The sequence below is a fragment of the Filicampus tigris genome, chromosome 11, assembly GCF_054856515.1.
Source record: "Filicampus tigris isolate MCC_2025a chromosome 11, RoL_Ftig_1.0, whole genome shotgun sequence".
NCBI lineage: Eukaryota > Metazoa > Chordata > Actinopteri > Syngnathiformes > Syngnathidae > Filicampus > Filicampus tigris.
The window spans coordinates 20427469-20446978 of NC_141227.1; the positions used below are offsets into that span (position 1 = coordinate 20427469).

The window sequence follows — 19510 nt, forward strand, 5'->3', positions numbered from 1 at the left end:
TCACAGAGCGAGATTCAGCCAGCTGCTGCCAAGCCATACCAATAATGTATACAGTATATATATTGTGTTTTATAAAAGATACATACCAGTAATTATATTTGTAATTTAGCTACCTGTGGATGAAAAAGCGAAGCGTGGAGAGTCTCTGTCACAGAAATGCACAAGTTCAGTCTATGATTGAACAGCCTCTCAAAATCTCCACACTTTTGCCTTGATTCTTGCTTGTATCCTTTCTTTGTTGTTTTATTATGTGGGAAATTGGCGACTGCATTTTTTTTTTCTTCTTCATTGGTCAAGTTCAGTTGCTTTTGGCCATGTCGTTCAGTACTCGGCAGGCCTTAGGTAACCCGTGCCTTGCTTAATAATGTCAAACAACCCTGTCATGTAGTTTTTCCTTAATTTAGGCTGAGCTGGAGAAATACGTATCATACATATTTGATGTTAATGGCAGTGATATAAACAGACAGGAGATGAATTTAGTTGGAGAACAAAATTAAATATGTATGATCTGACGTTCCTATCGGTATAATAGACATTTATAAAATCTTTAACATTTAGAACTGTTCTTTATTGGTTTTTACCGGGACAATGCACATTAATAAAGGGTAATGTAAATGTGCCAGTGTTAGCTAAGTGAATTTTTTTCCAACTTTAGCCCGTGGTGGAGATGTTAATTGCCAAACGTATACTGCAGATACAAGTACAGTATTCTTTAATAATGTGAATGTGTTCGGACAGATGTGTTATCGGAAAGGAATAGGATGATGTGAGGATTGAAGAAGCCAGTAACGTGCCTACATTTCGTGATGAGCCTCGCTTAACTCATTCAAAATAAATCGTAAACTCGAAGAACTTAGATCTGTGGAGAAAATGTCCTTTCTACTTTACCACCTGCTTGGCAAAAGCAGGTGAATTGATTACCGGTAGTGTTAAATATGTGCTTGGCATATCTCATAAAATCTTGATTTAAGCAATTTGTTTCTCCGGAAATGGAAGACTGTGGGGAGGTTGGGTTTTTTTTTCCCCCATCAAACTGAAGCACTCAGATCGAACAGTAACACTTGTTGGGTCCTTGTTTGAAGATGATATTAACATAAGATTAGCATTCAAGACACTATTGCAGACATATAAGGAAAGTACACATAAAAAAGATAACACCATTAGCCACCAAGGCAATATCAACAAACGTAAACGGCGTGCTAACCACATCAGAAACATGAATTTGAAACTGACCTTCATAGTTACACATACAAAATGAAAACACTTGCAAGGAGCATGGAGATGCTAACACAACCACATGGTCAACGGCCAATGCAAGCTGGAATCAGAGCTCTTGATGTTACTCACTAGGCCCCACCTCTTAAAGGCACACATCAATGCATAAATACACAGTGTGTGTGTGTCTGTGTGTGTGAAATTTTTAAGCTTAATCAGACTTAAACAGATTTTTTTTTCAAGAATATGATCCAAGCAGGCCCACTAGTAGACACACAGCATTCTGATTGCGTTTGTGGAATATGAGTTAAGCAATTAAGTCCGCTGATAGTGTAGTGGTACACACGCCTGAGTTGTGTGCGGGCAGCGTGGGATCGATTCCCGCTCAGTGACAGTGTCTATGTGTGCCCTGCGACTGGCTGGCGACCAGTTCGGGGTGTAGTCTGCCTTCGCCCATTGACGGCTGGGATAGGCTCCAGCAACTCCCCGCGACCCTATATAGGATAAGCGGTTTGGAAGATGATGATGAGTTAAGCAATTCACCCGTTTTTAGCCATCTCTGGGGGCGGCCATTTTGTCACATCTATCGACTGAAAATTACATCACAACTACTCGGGGCTCAGGTAACGACTCGGCTCGGCTTCGGAAAACAGGTCAGCCGGGATTGGTCGTTACCTAAGCCCTGAGTAGTTGTGATGTCATTTTCAGTCGACAGAAGTGACAAAATGGCCGCCCCCAGAGATGGCTAAAAAGGGGTGGATTATTATTCCACAAACGCAATATTTATCAGAATGCCTTGTTTCAACTAGTGGGCTTGCATAGAACATATTCTTGAACCAAATATATTTGAGTTGACGTCCCTCTTTAACTATATTTCTTTTGATTCTGTCATGTTTTATAATTACATTTTACATCACAGTGTTATCACAGTGTTATTTTTCTTTATTCCCCAAAAATGTGACAAAGAATGTGGTGGTTTTGGGGGCAGGAACAGATGAATGGCATTTCAGTATGTTTCAGGGGAGAAAAATAATTATTTGATTTGTAAATTAAGGTCGGAGCTCAGTCACAGAACAAATTTGGAATGGAAGTTGCCACTGTAGATGTTTTAGTAGTGTGCCATGTCACACAGGTTGAAAATGCAAATTTCGTTTTTTTAAGAATGCAGAATCCTTACTTTGAACTAGCACAAAATGACATATGGACAAAAATATGGACGTTTTCTGAATTTGATTCAAAGAGTTCTCACTATGACGTTCATGTGGCATATTGACAATTAGACAGTGAATCAAAATTTTTTTTCTTCAGGTGCATTCATTTAGTGCCAGCTAAAAATCCTCTCAAAGCACTTTCCGTTTGACGTAAGTCTCCGACACTGAGAAAGCAAAATACGGGAAACCAACCAACCAAAATGGGATTCATTACCTGTGTGCCCTAGATTATACAGCATTATCATCCCACTGCTGAAATTGTACTAATGCTTGTTGTAGATATCGGGTCATTTCCTGCTGCACTGCCATTAGAGAGACAAAAATAGCCTCTCTCTTTATTTTAAACAATTACGCTTCATCAGCCGGGACATTACCAATAGGTTTTGACAGATTTCCTCAGGAGAACTCCAGGCACTTTTCCTAACTTTGGTGCTTTGCTTTAGCCCCGCATCTGAACTTTGCCCTCAAAAAAAGCTCTTTATTTCATCACTTGCGTCACACGTGGGAGACGACCTTCAAGCGCAGCAACACAATCTCCTGCACTATAGAGCGAGCAGGCACACAGTTTGGGGAGCCACGGGTATCTCCTGGGGTGTCTCCAAAACATAATTACCCGAAGAACAAAAGGTGTAGGTGGATATCCGAGGCGGTGTCCCAGTTGAGTTGAGAAAACACATTTCGTTATACAAAGGAAAGTAACAACAACGTTGCTTTTTAATTGTCATGTTCCTCTGCCACCGTGTTCACCGTATGATGTGGTATGCTTTGGATCATTTCTTTCCCCAAACTTTTCTAATCCCATCAGTCTGCTGCAATTGGTTTTATGTCAAAGAATCCAATATACCTATTGGTGAGCTTTATTTATTTATTTTTTTTACAGACATTCTTTTATTTTGAACCATATTCTCCCAGTTGTGAGTGAGTCAACTGGAAGTTAACCCAAATAAATTTTTTTAAAGATTATGTTCTATGCAGACCCACTAGTTGAAACACAGCATTCTGATTAATATTGTGTTTGTGGAATATGAGTTAAGCAGCAAAATCCACCCATTTTTAACCATCTCAGGGGGCGGCCATTTTGTCACTTCTATCAACTGAAAATGACATCACAGTTGCTCAGGGCTCAGAAAACGACCAATCATAGCTCAGCTTCAGAAAACAGGTGAGCCGTGATTGGTCGCTATCTGAGCCAGTCGACAGAAGTAACAAAATGGCCGCCCCTTGAGATGGCTAAAAACGGGTGGATTTTGCTGCTTAACATATTTAATATTAATCATATTCGAATCGAGTGTGCACTTGATTCGCTGTGGCGACCCCTGAGGGGAAAAGCCGAAAGGATAACAACATATTGCCTTGTTTCAGCTAGTGCGCCTGCATAGTACATATTCTTGAAAAAAATATGTTTGGGTTGACTTCTCCTTTAAATCAGTGGTTCCCATCAACTTTTTGATTTTTTTCTGTTTCACGTAGATATATTTCGTTTGACGAGTATAGAAACAAATGATTAAATATGAAAGTTGTTATTATGCCATTACAATGAATTTTGTCGTTGTAATTAGTGGGAGCCCTGCATTTGATTCTCTTTGAGTGACTTCCGTCTTCTTTTTTTCTTTAAAAAACAAAACAAAACTCCAAAGGGGTGTCTTTTTATACTACCCTTGTTTGAGGTTCATGTTTACGCTGTTTGGAATTGCTCCTTGCAGTTGGAGGTGAGCATTGTAAACAAACAGTGAAAAAAAGACGATATTCTCCGGCAATAAATGTCACATCTTAAACGCTTTAAAACTGACTCGTGGTGCCTTTTTGATCAAGTCAATGAAATATATGTTTTCACTCTCTACATACATTTGATAGCATTCTGGAAGATGTTTTTTTTTTTTTTTCTTTTCCAATATTACTGGTGTGTGCTGTGTATACGGGGCGCTTGCCTTACTACAGCCTCTAAACTTTAAAGCATGCAAGCGCATGTTTGCATTCAGCTGCAATTCAACCTTGGATCAATCTTGTCAAAGACTCTGATGCGCCTCTTTCTAAACCCTTTCCTGAAATGACATTCATTCGATTCGTTTCTGTGGTCCTCAAGGTCCTTTGAGTCCTCTGTTTGTTCTTTCAAAATTGTTGATGTGGCTTTGTCTAAGGTCTTTTGCATTTTTGCTATCGCTCTTAAACATTGAGATTGTTCTTTTCGGGCTATTGACAACCTCCTTCACTCAGATTTGAGATTGGCAGCTCCAGTCAAAACAGCTGACAAATACCAAGTCGATATCTGCCCTTTGCTTGCTTCATTTGTCTGGCCAATTAACTTGTTGTGAGTCGGTTGGCTAAATACTTTTGAGGCCAGAAACTAGATGTACTTTGCATAAAATGGCCGGAAGTGATAAATGGCACATGCCGCCTCTTCAGTTAGGATGAAATTTTTCACCTCTGTCACAGCTAGATAGTTTCTTGACAATCATCAAAACACATTTGCATTAAATATTTAGTAAATAAGGAAATAGGTAAATATGTTTCACTTTATTTTATCAATATGTATGACACCCCTGTTGTCATAAAGAGGTAACATTTCACTAGCGCTTCAACTTAAAGAGAAAGGCAACCAAACATATTTTTTTCAAGAATATGTTCTATACAAGCACACTAGTTGAAACAGGGCAATATGATTAATTGCGATTATGGAATATAGCAAAATCCACCCATTTTTAGCCATCTCAAGGAGCGGCCATTTTGTCACTTATGTCGACTGACAATGACATCACAACTGCTCAGGTAACGACCAATCACGGCTGACCTGTTTTCTGAAGCTGAGTCGTGACTGGTCGTTACCTGAGCCCTGAACAAATGTGATGTCATTTTCAGTCGACAGAAGTGACAAAATGGCCGCCCCCAGAGATGGATAAAAACGGGTGGATTTTGTTGCTTAACTCATATTCCACAAACGCAATATTAATCAGAATGATGTGTTCCAACTAGTGGGCCTGCATAGAACATATTGTTAAAATGGGTTAACTTCAACTTAAGCACTCTTCCAAGGCTGCCCACTGGGGTGAATATGACCTCCACAGAAACTTTAATACAACATTAAACATGCAGAGAATCTTACTTTCTTGGTCAAAGGATACTTTTTAGGATTGAGTTTTAAAATCTAATCATCTCATATTTATTTCTAGTAAAATAATAAGAGAACGCGCCATTAAAAGTTACTTTCCTTGACTTTTAATGGCCGAGACGATGATGGGGACGGTCGCCTTTGAGAGATTTGAGCTACTTTGAAATAACATATAATTTAAATATTCTCACGTATGAACAGAATTTACTTATAAGGCCATTTTACCTTCTTATTCTCCTCACTGAGGGTAATTCTTTCATCTGCCTTTCAGGAGCATTTTTATTCATTATCGGAAATATTCAGATTTGAATGCTTGGATTCATATTTGCATGATCGCACATGTTTTTTTGATGATGAGTCAGTGGGTGGGAACAGACTTCTCATCAACATTTAAACAGCCTTGTTAAAATGGTGCCGCTTTTTTTTTTTTTCCTCCCCGCCAAACTTTCCAAACAAGCTCAGGATCTAAAATGTCACTGACCTGTTACAATTAGGACACCACTTTGCACCGCAGAAGAGGTAGCTTTGCAGCTTTTCTAAATTTTGATTTTTTTTTTTGCTTTATTGAGATTTTCTGAGCCTTTAGTGCTCAGTGTGAACTTTTAATCTTCTGCATGACAGTTCTTAAATTGAAATACTGTACTGTGGAACTTTTACAGTCTTTATATAGAATTCTCCTCCTGTGTTTAGGATCACTGACTTTAGTTTGAAGTTTAAAAAAGTGAGGATGCCACAAAGGAAATCAATTAAAAAAAGCCTTTCTTTACTGGGCTAAAGTAATTTAATGACCCTTTAAAGTGAATTCAGAGATTTCTTTCTTAATACATTGTACATGTTTAGAGATAATTGCTGAAAACGGGCCAAGACAGCGTTAAACATTTTTCCACCATTTCAATTTTCCAGATTTTTTTGGCAGGCGTCCCCCCCTCAGCCAAATACAATGACAAAATAATAAGTACAACGCCTTTGTTCACATCAGTGACTATCTGGTGCAATTTCAATGTGCAATTAATTAGCAGGCTTAGCCTACACCCCAAAAATAAATCTTCCCTGACAGGCTGCTTGCATAACCGCTTTAGAGCGCCTCGTTGTCAGCCGTGAGTGTGCGCAAGTCATGGGGGGGGGGGGGGGGGGGGGGTCAGACTTCACAGCCCACACGTGGTCTGGATTTTGTGCTGGCGCGGCCACTTTAGAGCGCTTCGTTGTTGTGGCGTGGAATAGCCACTGCAGTGACCTAGAGGGATGTCCCGTACTCCAGCCACATACATTTTCACAGCTCAAATGTGTCGGAGGCATAAGAAACGTGCTACATAAAGTAGCATCAATTTTTCAGGTCTGAGAAAAGGTATTTGATTGACATTTAACAGTTGAGCCATGCATGACTGCAGCGCGTTCAGCGGACAAGCCTATTGCATTCAAGAACGTACACATGATTTTTCAAGATTTGGAAACCTTGTTTTACGTACTTTTTTGAATCATTCAAATTTGGCAGAGTTGTTAACAGCACTCTTTCCTGAGGTGAGACAAATTTATAAGCCATTTCATTTCACTTTGCAGGACCTCTGAGCAGCTTTTATTGAAGTATTGAAGTCTGCATGTGGTAGCCGGTGGACCAGCCAAGAGGTCAACACATTCCAGAGGCCAGGCAGGTAGGGGGTCCCTCCACGTGACTGCAGTCACAGTGGGGCTGTTCCAAAAGTAAATTGGAGTCATTTTGATACTAGTTGATGTTTTTTTGCCGCAACGCCTGCAGGAGCTCCACCGGTGGAGATGAGTTGCAGAATTTGTAATAAAATGCAGTCTGACTTGTGTACGGCTACTGTACGGACCCAAGGCGGGCGCCAGTCACATAAAGTAGCATGCGAGAGAGACTGTCAATGCTGCCGAGTTCAAATTTTGGCTCCAACTTTGGTCACAGCTGACAGTTTACATTTTTCCTTACACACAATTGCTCTCAGCTCTGCATACACTCCCCAGGAGATAAATATGAGGCCATAATAATCCTTATCTATTGTTGACTGGATGATTCAATTATGTGAAACTATTTGAAAATCACATTCTTGGAATTTTATTTCTATTCACGTCTGATAAAAATATTTTTCCAGTATTGAAATAAAATGCACTCTCACACAGCCTCTGGCAGCACTGGCACTTACACAGCAATGATATAGCTATATTGTAAAAAACTGCAGTAGCCAGGGAGACTAGCAGCAGTTTTATTAGAACCAGACAACATATAGCCTGGAACTGCAGTCAAAGCTTTATTAGCCTCTTTCACGGTAGCCATCTTAAGATGGCATTTTCACGGCTCTCTCTCTGGCTCATTCTCTTGCCTGTAAGGTAGCTATTCGCTGAAAAACTCACCTATTCACCTGTTATTCTTTTTTTTTTTTTCCCGATTATGCTGTAAAATGCCACAAGGTGATGCCAAAGCCATGAAAGTAGGTTTCAAGACATTCCTCGGAAAGACTAACATCTCCCGGCTGATGTATGCAGTAGTCTAACGTATGGATTCATTTCTGTCTTTTGAACGTGTATGTTTGCTTTATAGCTGCTGCCGTTCAAATAATGGCTCTTTGACTTCTGTAGCCGTCAATGGCAGTGAATCAGCTTTTAATTGACCTTCTAATTTATGGTTCACAGTTGATTGCGCTTCACTATTATACATTCCCCGCCATACTTAAAAGTTAGAAAAGCTACTCTGCATTTCACGTTAGCTTAGAGGTTAGCATGTCTTCTTCGTCTTCCCTTATTCACTCGTTTTCTTGGTGTGTTGCATGCTAAGCTACTCCCCCTTTACTGACAACGATACTTGTCAAAAGTGTCACTTATTAGCCCCCCGTGGAGGCAAGGATAGGTGACAGAGGGGCAGCTCTGCCCCGTGTAAGAACAGTGTTTACCGCATTAGCTAGCCTGCCATAGCGCGTAGCTGAGTGTGTTCATTACTGTCAATTTTCTGCTATTCGCGGCAAGAATGGTAAGGTTGACTTTATTTGCACGATGTGCCGCATCATGCCTAGTTGCTTGTTTCCGACTTTAGTGGGTGTACAAATGAAAAAGCATATTACTTCAGTCCTTATACGCGCGCCGTTATTGTCCCTTTTCTTGCGTTATTTCCTCTGGAGAAAGGACAGATGTAAAGAGGAAACCTCAGACGGCTCTTTACCCATAATTCACGGTCGTAATGGCCGTACATGGTCATTTTGAGATCTGGCGGTTCATGAAATATATCCAACTCGTTGGATGTCATCGTCATTATCGGAGAGTAACACGATTAAATGAAATAATTCAGGCCATGACTTCACTATCTGGGCTCTTTGATTCATGTCAGCCTGCTGTCTTTAGTTTTGAACTGTGGACCAACTTCAATCAGGTTAATGAATACATCATACCATGGCTGACGGAGACGCCCGCACTATATGTATTGCATTGTTGTAACCATTGATTTTTTTTTTTTTTACCCCCCCTTCTCCTACTGACACGCTCCCTTTTAATGAGCTCGGTGGTATTGCTCCACTGAGAGAATCAAAATCACACATACGGTCCAATTCGCAGTGGTGCACCAGTGGGGCACGGTTCTTGTTGTTAGGACGGATAGATACTGTATAGATGGATAGAAAGACAATAAAACTGGCTTGACTTCAATGAGAATGGTGCCATGCCATTGTGATTCGAGATTCTTTTTGTCTTAAAAGTAAGTTATCACTACTGTTGACAGTAAAACAACAGCAACCAAGCAATGTGCCTTTAACAACATGTAACCTCACACATGATAACGCCGGAGTCTTTCCACTCTTGAGTTGCTCACTTTATCTATCCTCCTTGTTGAGGCTGCTCCTCCTTTTGGAATGGAGCATGAATGGGAAAAGCCACAAAAAGCCGAACACGAAGCACAACACGCTCTCTTTGAGGCCCGATGAACTGACTTCTCACGCGATATGCTGATAAGATGGCGGTGGCTTAGTTTCTTAAGTTTTTGAACGAAAAGGAAAAGCCATTCAATGTATGATGCATGACGGTGGTTTAGTTTGCAAGGTTTTGTAACAAAAATGAAAAGGCATATATATGCTACATTAGCCGAGCAGTAGAGAGCAGTGGTTCATATTCACTAGATAGGACCGCCCCCTCGAAAGCGGGTAATTTTAGCTGAGCTCAAACAAGCAGGTGAAAATTGTGCTGCAAATCTTGATCCTTGGGGTATTTTGGTATTCAGACTCCTGATAGTGTTACGCTCGAGAATCGCGGCCTGAGTACAGTTCAGTTGTATTTAACTTTTACGTTCAACACATTTCCATTTATTCTATTCCATTTATTTATTTTAATAATTGTTTGTTTTCAAGCATTTATTTAGATTCATAACATTTTTATTCAACTTTTTTGTGCAATGCATCTTAACTGAATCATTGTCTTCCCCCCCCAAACCTTCTCCCTTCCTTCCTATGGTGCAACTGCAGAATGGGATGTGGTGAACCCCCAACCCACACCCCCCTCCCCCCGCCCCCCACATTGGCTTCAAAGCCTGTCCTCTGCTGGACTGTAACGTCAACCCCCACCCCCACCCCCACCCCGAAACTGTCATAGTGTCATGTACTAATATATGCCTGTTTGCTGAGTTTTTTTTCCATATCTATACTGTGCCCCCTCACAGGAGCTCAGTCTGGGGTAACCCTTTCCCCCCATCACTGAGTGGGAACTGCACCAAGCTGCCTGCGCACAAAACAGTCGAGTGAACTGCTACACGGAGCAGCACGCTAATTGCATTTCTGTTGTTGCCCTTTGTTCATTGTGATTGGTGGCTTTCAATATATTCCGTTTGGCAATACAGGCTTAATTTTGATGTTTTAAAGCATGGCTTTTTATCGCTACTCATTGTGTTATGCAGCAAAGTAACGGCACCCTACCCGACCATTTGCCACTTGGCATAACGGCGGCAAGCGCATTCAGACGCAAAACCTGTTGGCTCTTTGGGATTAGGAGGGCACTTTGCCAACTTCCACAGACTCTGCCGCCTATTTAACTTTGATATGAGGTGGAAAGGTCAGCTCCATCCCGAGTTAATGCTCTCCCACCCTTTTTCCCTATAGTGTGGAAGCGCGCTGTTTTCAGGCGCGATGCCACTTTCACACAGGAAGCAATGACCTTCAACAGGCTGGAGGAAGAGGCTACGGTGTAGCAAGAGCCGACATTTGGGTGCTTTCCACTTGATCGCAACAATAGATCGCACTGCTAATGCCAAAGAGACAATACTGTATCTACCACAGTGAATTATATAACGGCTTTCACTCTTCAGGGAAGACTTTCGACTAGACTTTTCATCCATGAGACAGGCCCGGGCTCACAAGCTCTGTTCCTCCCCCAAGGCCTTTGATGGGGTTGTTAAATCAAGTTCTTCCACACCAGATTCAACCAAGCATGCCTCCATGGTTTGCTTTGTGTCATGCTGGAGAAGAAAAGGGCTTTCCCCAAACGGTTCGCACAAAGTTAGAAGCATACAATTGTCCAAAAGAATCTGTGGGGACATAGTATGGAAAAATGACTTTTTAATGGCTTACAATTAGCTGAGTCTCTGGAGTGCCTGCCCACCCATCAAAATTTGAAAGTACACAACCAAGTACTTTTCTAAAAATGTTTTTCTGAGCAAGCTGCTATGAATTTTGATGATATAATATTGCCACCACATGGCTGTGCCTATGTGCTTGCTGCATAATGATCGACGGATCAGCATAGTATTTGTCAAATGTAATTTTGCAACTTTGGCATGAAGTGCTGAATTTGCGAGTGAAAATACAATTCACGCATTTACTCTCCTAATGGGGGCTCCCGTTATTTTTTTTAAGACTTACTGTAAGTAGCTCCACCCCCGTTGGCCCAACAGGGGACGGGACCACCCCCTCAAAACAAAGTAATTACTATTTAGCTCAAATGGGGGGGAACGGAACACTTGCAAGAATGAAAAAAAAAAAAAAAATCGGAATAATTGACACTTCAGCAACGTTCCTAATTGGCTGAATATCCTAAAAAGGTGGCAGCACAGCACTATTTTTACTAAATGAAGCTCCTCGGCTCACTTCAGCCAGATGCCAACATGCACGATTGCAGCAAAGTATTACTTTTGTCTAACTTAAAGCTACTCGACTCACCTCAACGTAGTTCCTTGGCAGCAAAATGCCACAAGATGGATGGACGTTCACAATATTTCTTGATCCTTATTATTTTGACAAAAGCATGCCACAAACATGATATTAAGATACATATAAGGAGTGTAAAAATAATATCGTCCTTTTTGATTCAGGGGCACTCATGGGGTCTAGTCTACCTTTTGTTGGATTAATTAACAGCAAAACAGTATGTCTTAATGCTTCTGATCATAGTATATTTCATATTATGTTACTGTCAGAACATCTTAGTAAGCCGTGGTAATGCTTATCTACTGTATTCCTTTCCGCATTAAGTCAGAGTCGTGTCAAAGCAGGCCATGCGTGACTCGATAATTTGACGTTTAATGGCCATCGAGCGTGCCTCATTAAAGCGTTGTTATTTCCTCTATCGTGACATGCAGTGTGTGCGCGTGTTCGTGCGAGCGCGTGTGACAACGGTCGTTACCAATACTGAGATGAGATGACTGAATGGTTTCCCCGCGTTTAAAATGGCTTCATCAAAACAACCACAGCGGAGTTGGTCTGGCCTGGTTAATATGACATGAATCAATTTCCTGCACATCACAATGCACTTTTAGCTCGCCGCTTTCAGAAAACTTAACTGGCGAGTGATTGACGCGGGGGGCATTATGCAGGGAGATGGCGTGATCGTCGAAAAGAGAACAGCTCGCTTTGAATGTGACAGTGAGTTTTGTTTGTGTCGTTCACCCCACCCCCCCCCCCCTCCCACCGCCACCACCACCCCTTGCAAAAAAATCTGCTGGAAATCATTGTTGAACAACTTAGACATCGGTTCTTTTTGTTGCTTAAGCACGCCCATGTGAACATCATATTTTATTTATAACGTCTGAAAAGTGTGCCACAGAGGAGGCTTTGCCAAAAAAAAAAAAAAAAAACAGATAACGGCCATAAAAGTTTCACATCCCTTCAAAATAGGAATCTGAGGCATAACTTTAATTATTACTTTTCATGTTAATAGTTTTAAAACATTGTCGTGTCGCTGTACTTAAAAAAATAGATGCAAAATTGTGTGGGTTTTTTTACGTACTGTTCATGGTCTCCTACTTCCATTTAGAAGGACAAGAAATAAGATTTTGTTCTAAATTTGGCTCACAAGTTTATTTTTAACACACCTCTTACTAGAATGGCATTTGAGAAAAGTTAAATTGCTAATTAAAGCAACACCAAAATGTGCAGTGTTATTAATATTGGTGGGGGGGGGCAAAATCCCGAGACTATGATCCAAAGTTATGAGAATTCAAGTTGCAGTACGATGAGAATGAAGTGTAGTATTCCTAGAATTAAAGAGAAATTGAATGAGAATAACATATTGCAAGACAAAAGTCTCATAAAATTATGAAATTTGTATTAGAAAAAAGCACTGAAAAAATGTACTGAAATTCCGAGTATAAATTTGTACATTTATGACAATAGCTATGTGAGAAAAATGTAGTAATGTTACAAATATTACTATGACCTATTATACGGTATTGTTTTTCCTTTTAGTGTGGCCCTAATACTTTTTGAACAAAGCCTGGATTTTATCATTAAAATTCATGCCTAACTCTTCAAGAAAATCTTAACGATGGGTGAAAAAAACCCAATTTCAACCCTGATATTGACCAAAATATAATGAACGTATGTGCGCCCATGGTCCACAAAGTAAAAAAAAAAAACCTCTGAAACCCCTCCCCCTCTGGAAGCAAGCCCAATACATGCCAGCAATATTTCCAATATGCTGTCACATCAAAAATGTTCTGAGCATCAAGTGCGCTCTCTCCCACGTGGCGTACGTTCCCCTCATCCCTTCAATCATGACAGTTTTGTTTTTTTTTTGCATACGAGTCAAAGTGTCAGCGACGTCCTCGCCGCGCAGTTACGCTGCATACTGATGCCTCCAGAAATAGCCTGCTGGCGTCACAATGCAACAGTCTCAGCCGAAATAAATACATTTCTAATAGGCTTGACAGCTCTTGCGTTTTCTCACACCTCTGATAAAACACCAGCCTGCAGCCCGTAAAGCCTTTGTGTGCGCTTTTCGCCGAGGCGGATCTCAGAAGAGCGGCGGCGAAGCTCTGTCATGACAGACGGGCGGCGCGCGTCGATGCTTCACGCTGTTCTACTCTGTCTTATTTTATTTATTTCTGCATTTTTTTTTTAATCATCTCTCAGAATAGTCAGACTCTTCCCAATTAGCAGACTTCTGACAAGGTGTTGCCAAACTCCAGGAATACAATTTACAGTAATGAAAGCGGATCTGAAGACATTGTTTGTGCCGGATTCTGTTCCGTACGAAACATAGGATGATGTTGGGTATCAAATGGGAGCTCATTTTGATGTTTGCACCCCCTTTCAGAACTCTGCTGGCAGATAATACGACGCGGTTACAAATCACGTGCTTGCTTTGAGGTGTGTGATGTCACTAAGGAAGAGAATTATTTACAAAATAACGGGAATGTATACAAACCTTCACCAAAGTGGAAAAATCCGGATCGACCTTGTAAAAATGGGAAGGATGTATTTTTTTAAAAGGTTTCACGTCCACAAACACTGTACTAGGGACCGAGCCGTGCTTTGAAAATCCACAATTAATTGACGCTAACCTTGAAAAGATTTATTATTGCCTTTAGATGCCGCAAGATGGTGGCAAAGGACCATTTCTCATTTTGGCAGGGCAAAGGCCTGTCTATTGAAGCTCCTCTTCTCATGTCAACAATTTTGGAAATACTCATACATATACATAAAAATATATATTGTTATGTTTAAGGTCAAACCTTATTTGACACAATTTGTAATAAATGCGCCCGTTTTTCCTCATACATACTAGTTCTCTGCTTAAGTAATATCACTTGTTTAATGTATTTTCTAACATTCCAAACTAAGTAATAAAAGCGTATACAGTATAATCCGCGCTGATATCGTATCGGCCAACACTTGAGGCTCTCTCTCTCGATCTCTCTTTCTCTCTTATTTTGTGACAAATTTCTCACTTAAAAGCGGAATATTCAAACTGACGCATTGAGTAGGTGGACTCACAGTGGATATAAAGTCCACACACCCCCGTTGAATTGCTTAAGTTTTGTCGTATATAAAATGAGTCGGTGACCTATAACAACTAAAAAAAAAAAAAAAAAGAAATATTTTAGACAAGGGAAGTAAGAGATAATATGGTTGCTCTCTTATAACTGAGCATGTGGTTGTGTTGACATATCTGACAGAACATTCTTGAAATGATTCATCTTGGTTTCATTAAAAAGAAATCTATCTATCTATCGATCGATCGATCGATCGATCTATCTATCGATCTATCTATCGCTCTCTCTATATATATATATCTATATATATGTGTATATATAGATATATATATAGATATAAATATATCTATATCTATCTATCTATATATATATATATATATATATATATATATATATGTGTGTATATGTATACGTGTATATAGATATATATATGTATATATATATATATATACTTCACAAAGCCTGGCATTTGAACAACAGGCACGTGCAGACTCTTTCTATCCACTGTAATTGATAAACATTCAGAAGAGGAGCTACTTGCAGAAGGCATTCAAAAGAATATAGAAAGTATAATAAACATGAATAAGAAAACCATGCGCGTAACCATCTGCCGAGTTTCAAAGAAATTGAGTACTGAGCAAATCAAAAGAGTCATTCCAAATGATGGCCTTAGTGAAAAATGGCCGCTCTCTGTGAATGCCGTTTTCATGAAAGCTGCTCCACCGAGCCCCATTGATTCATTTTGTCTTTTGAAATTGCAGTAGCCGAACATGAAAGTGTACTTCTTTTATGCTGATGCGGTCAATAAGCGGCCTTCTTGACTATTGTTCTCAGCTTTTCAACTCTCTTGGTTCCCCCCACCCCCCCCCCCTCTCCTGTCAGTCTTTTCAGCTGGCGCTCCGTGTGCTCGCTGATGATGCGGCCACATAAAACGTGTCTGTCGAGAGAATGTGCACTGACACGTTCTCATTAGAGACCTGCCCTCTGTCTGGGCCAGCCAATTGATTTGTTACATTTCCCCTTACCCTCATATGCCAGTCATGACAGCCGCCTGCATAATGCTGGCTTTCTTGACATTATTGGGGGTCAAAATAGGCATGGCCAAGACTGTCGCAGTGCAGGTCAACTCTTCATTAAATCCAGCGACGGTATATAACGAGCTGTGCAGTAAAACAAGTGCTGTGTACGGGAGTGCTAGGATGGAGCCAGACACATCACGGAGGGTTGATAAGTGGACAGAGAATCGAAATTTCGGCGAGACAACAGGAATGAAATGGCATGGACGCACGCAGACACCACTCGCCATTTGAGTTAGGTGTCTGGGCTCTAAGATGGACATTTGTGTGAACCATTTTAGCTGTGTTAATGCAAATTTATTGAAGCTTGCCAAGGGTTTTGTAATTTGTAACTTTGGCTCTTTAAAAATATCAGTAATGCTGTTTAGGTTGCACCTTTTGGCTCTATTGTGGGTACTTTTGAAACCCACAAAAATACATAAAAAAAAAAAAATCCTTGTTAATTATTGGATTGACTCATACATTTTGGGTAAAAGTACCAGATTACATTAGTTATCGATTTTTGAAACAAGGGAGACATTTTACGTAATATTCTTAGTTTCCATAAAAGACGTTTAAAGCGGAAGTCAATCCAAAGATATTTTTTTCAAGAATATGTTCTATGCAAGCCTTCTAGTTGAAACAAGACATTCTGATAAATATTGCGTTTGTGGAATAAGATTTAATCGACCCGTTTTTAGCCATCTCTGGGGGCAGTCATTTTGTCAATTCTGTCGACTGCAAATGATATCACAGTTGCTCAGGGTTCAGGTAACCACCAATCACAGCTCACTTATTTTCTGAAGCTGAGCTATGATTGGTCGTTAGCTGAGCCCTGAGCATCTGTGATGTCATTTTAAGTCGACAGAAGTGACAAAATGGCCGCCCTCTGAGATGGATTTTGCTGCTTAAATCATATTCCACAAACGCAACATTAATGAAAATACCGTGTTTCAACGAGTGGGCTTGCATAGAACATATTCGTGAAAAAATTATGTTTAGGTTGACTTCCGCTTTAAAGGCACACATCCAATACACGGATACTGCAGTGCGTCCAGTAATTCCCTTTATAAATCCAATGAATTTCTTTAAATTTGATTTTGTTTGAATACAAAGCTGTTTTTTCTCTTCTAATAAAAACACCTAACAGAGCATCTTGGTGTCTTTTGGGCGCTAGAATGCATGAATGTCATTTCAGTTCATGTCACTGGGGAAAATTGATTTTCCCCGTGATTTGTGGCATGTCTTACATGGACCAAAAAGGTAGGATGTTAAAACCCTTTGCGTGTACCCCACTTTGCGTGTGCGTTTGTGATTGTACGAGGTCACCCTGAAGCTGCCAGTGCAGATGTGCAGGAGTTGAGATTGCAACGTGTGATGAGTGGCACTCTCGCTGACTCTGCACACCAGCAACAATGCGCGCGGGTCTCTCCGGCTAATGAGCTCTCAATATAGACAGCCTCACACTGAGCCGATGGTTTCTATCAGCTATCGCATATCTGGGGGAGCAGTTTTTTTTTTTTTTCTTTTCTTTTTTTTTTTTTCCACATGCCGGCTGGCGGTGGACCAAGGAACCTGATAGAAAATGTAAATCACCATCGAGCAACTCATGTGGGTCCAGTAGGTTTGTGTCATCGGATGAGAGCGACACATTCCCCGAGGGGCTCACGAATGGAGAGATGGCGGAGTTATTTCCGTATTTGACTTTCAAACAGTCACAGATTTACAGGCGAGGCTTTTCACATCGGTGACTGTGGCTGTGTATGACATTGTTAAAATAGACAGCGCTGAGCAGCAGTGCAAATCTCATGCAAGGGAGTCAGTGCGGCGCTCTGTACATTCTCACACTTCAGGATAACTTTGGGGCTTGACCCGATGCTACTTGGACAACATTTCCCATGATGTTGAGGGACAAATTTGGATTCTGCATAGCGGCGTACTTTAAAAAATGTATATCACAATACCTTTAGGGGTACCTTGGCACTTGACTTTTACATCTTGGCAATAACCGGTACCCTTTAGCAATATGATGTTTGCTGCTAAGGTCATCACTCAAGGTAACCTGACATTTTCCACTGGGTAAGAATCAATACTGAGTAGAGAATTGGCAACTGTAAAAGATAGAAAGGCCTCCAGTTCTACGGTTCTGATAAAAGTGCATTTGTGCAACTCCCTTTTTTACATATTAGGTTGAAGCCTGGTGAGAATTTGCCAGGCCTCATTTTTAATATTCTTAAGGTGGAAAAACAGGTTAGCATTTGTTAATACAAACAATTTTTTTTTCAAATCAATCTAAACGTACCCCTCGCGCAGTGGTCTCAAAATGGGGTCTGGAAAATAGAGACATGCGTGCCAATAAAACGCGTAATGTATTTTTTGATAAGAAAAATAGCAGGCCATAATATTGTACTTCATAAAAACATATAGTGATGAATTTGATTTATAATCAGTTTGTGGACATTGTGCTCACCCTTCTGGTGTGTGCGCCTTGGCCACCTGGGGGCAGTATAATACAGATATGGAGCCATACCTGAAGAAGAGTTTTACAACTGACTCAGTAAGATGCAGTAATAGTAATATTTTTTTTGCAAGGTCTCAAAAATATATGCATGTGAGCTATTCATTAGCCTAGTATTGGCATTTGTTTGTGAGCATTAAGCTAAAGTGATTCGGTGGTTGTGTTAAATACTTGCATGTAATTCTATTTTATGTTTAGTTTGACAGTAAATCTCAACTGAGAGTGGCAATAAACTTGGAGCTTGAAGCCTTTATTTTAACACATTTATCTTTTATCAGCATTAGGATTATGACATGGTCCTTGGAAAAAAAAAACTTTGATGATACCTATGTAGACAAAAGTATAGTAAAACTGGAGACTGCCTTGAATACGATTTACGTCACAGTCCTCCGGTATGTAGTCTTCTTCCCGTCTTGTCTCGTCTTTGAAAGTACGCGTCACAAAAAAAAAAAGAAAAAAAAAGCACGATTGAGAATTGAAAAATCTGGTGAAAATATCTGCATGCGGCAGAGCTCAAAGCAGAACAAGATCAGCACCTTGAGATGTCTCAACTATCTGAGAGAAGCTGACAAGAAAAATCAGATAAAGTTGCCTGAATTTTCTAAAAATAGACATTTCTCTCTCTCTTTTTTTTTTGTCAGAGGGAAGCGTGTGTCTCCTGACTTTTTGACGCGCCCACACGGAGAGGGAGAGCCTCGTTATCACCTCGCATCATCTCGCCGCACAATGAAACAAAGCATGCGCTGACATCTAAATATAACTAATGAGTCAGCCAGTCTTGAGGTTATTACCCGAGGACATGTTTACCCGGTTTTAATATTTATTTACGTCTTTCGTTTTTTTATGAACAGACGAATCTTTCTTTGGCCGTTACGTAATGTCCTCCCAAGTTGTTTCGCCGATTCATTTTCTGCACAACAGGCACTTTTGGAATGTAAATGCGATGCTACCGATGCTAGCCTGGTAGCAACGTCGTAAAATATTCATTTTCACAGGAACCCTATTCTGTGGTGGTGGTGGCGCAGCAGCATCTTTATGCCTGTGATGGCGAGCTACAAAGATAGACTCCCATCGCCTACAGTGCTCGTCTGCCACGTCGTGTACCTGTCAGGGAAATTACAAAGCCTCGCAAGCTCGGCGTCACATTTCAAACGCCTAACCTTACTGTCTCCCGTTGATGTCTCTGTGGCAGCACTAAATATATGAGATGCC

General features: G+C 40.6%; 1 protein-coding gene across 8 annotated transcripts in view; it reads left to right on the top strand.

Annotated features, from left to right (window-relative positions):
- Nucleotides 1-19510, top strand: part of LOC147140088 (VPS10 domain-containing receptor SorCS1-like) — a 110222-nt gene that overhangs the window by 18213 nt on the left and 72499 nt on the right. For 7 of the 8 annotated variants that reach the window (XR_015088808.1, XM_086046072.1, XM_086046076.1 and 4 more), the window contains one exon: nt 7090-7181. The exons of the other annotated variant lie outside the window; for it this stretch is intronic. The gene's annotated coding sequence lies outside the window, so the exon portion shown is untranslated. The remainder of the gene's footprint in view (nt 1-7089; nt 7182-19510) is intronic. 8 annotated transcript variants of the gene reach the window in all.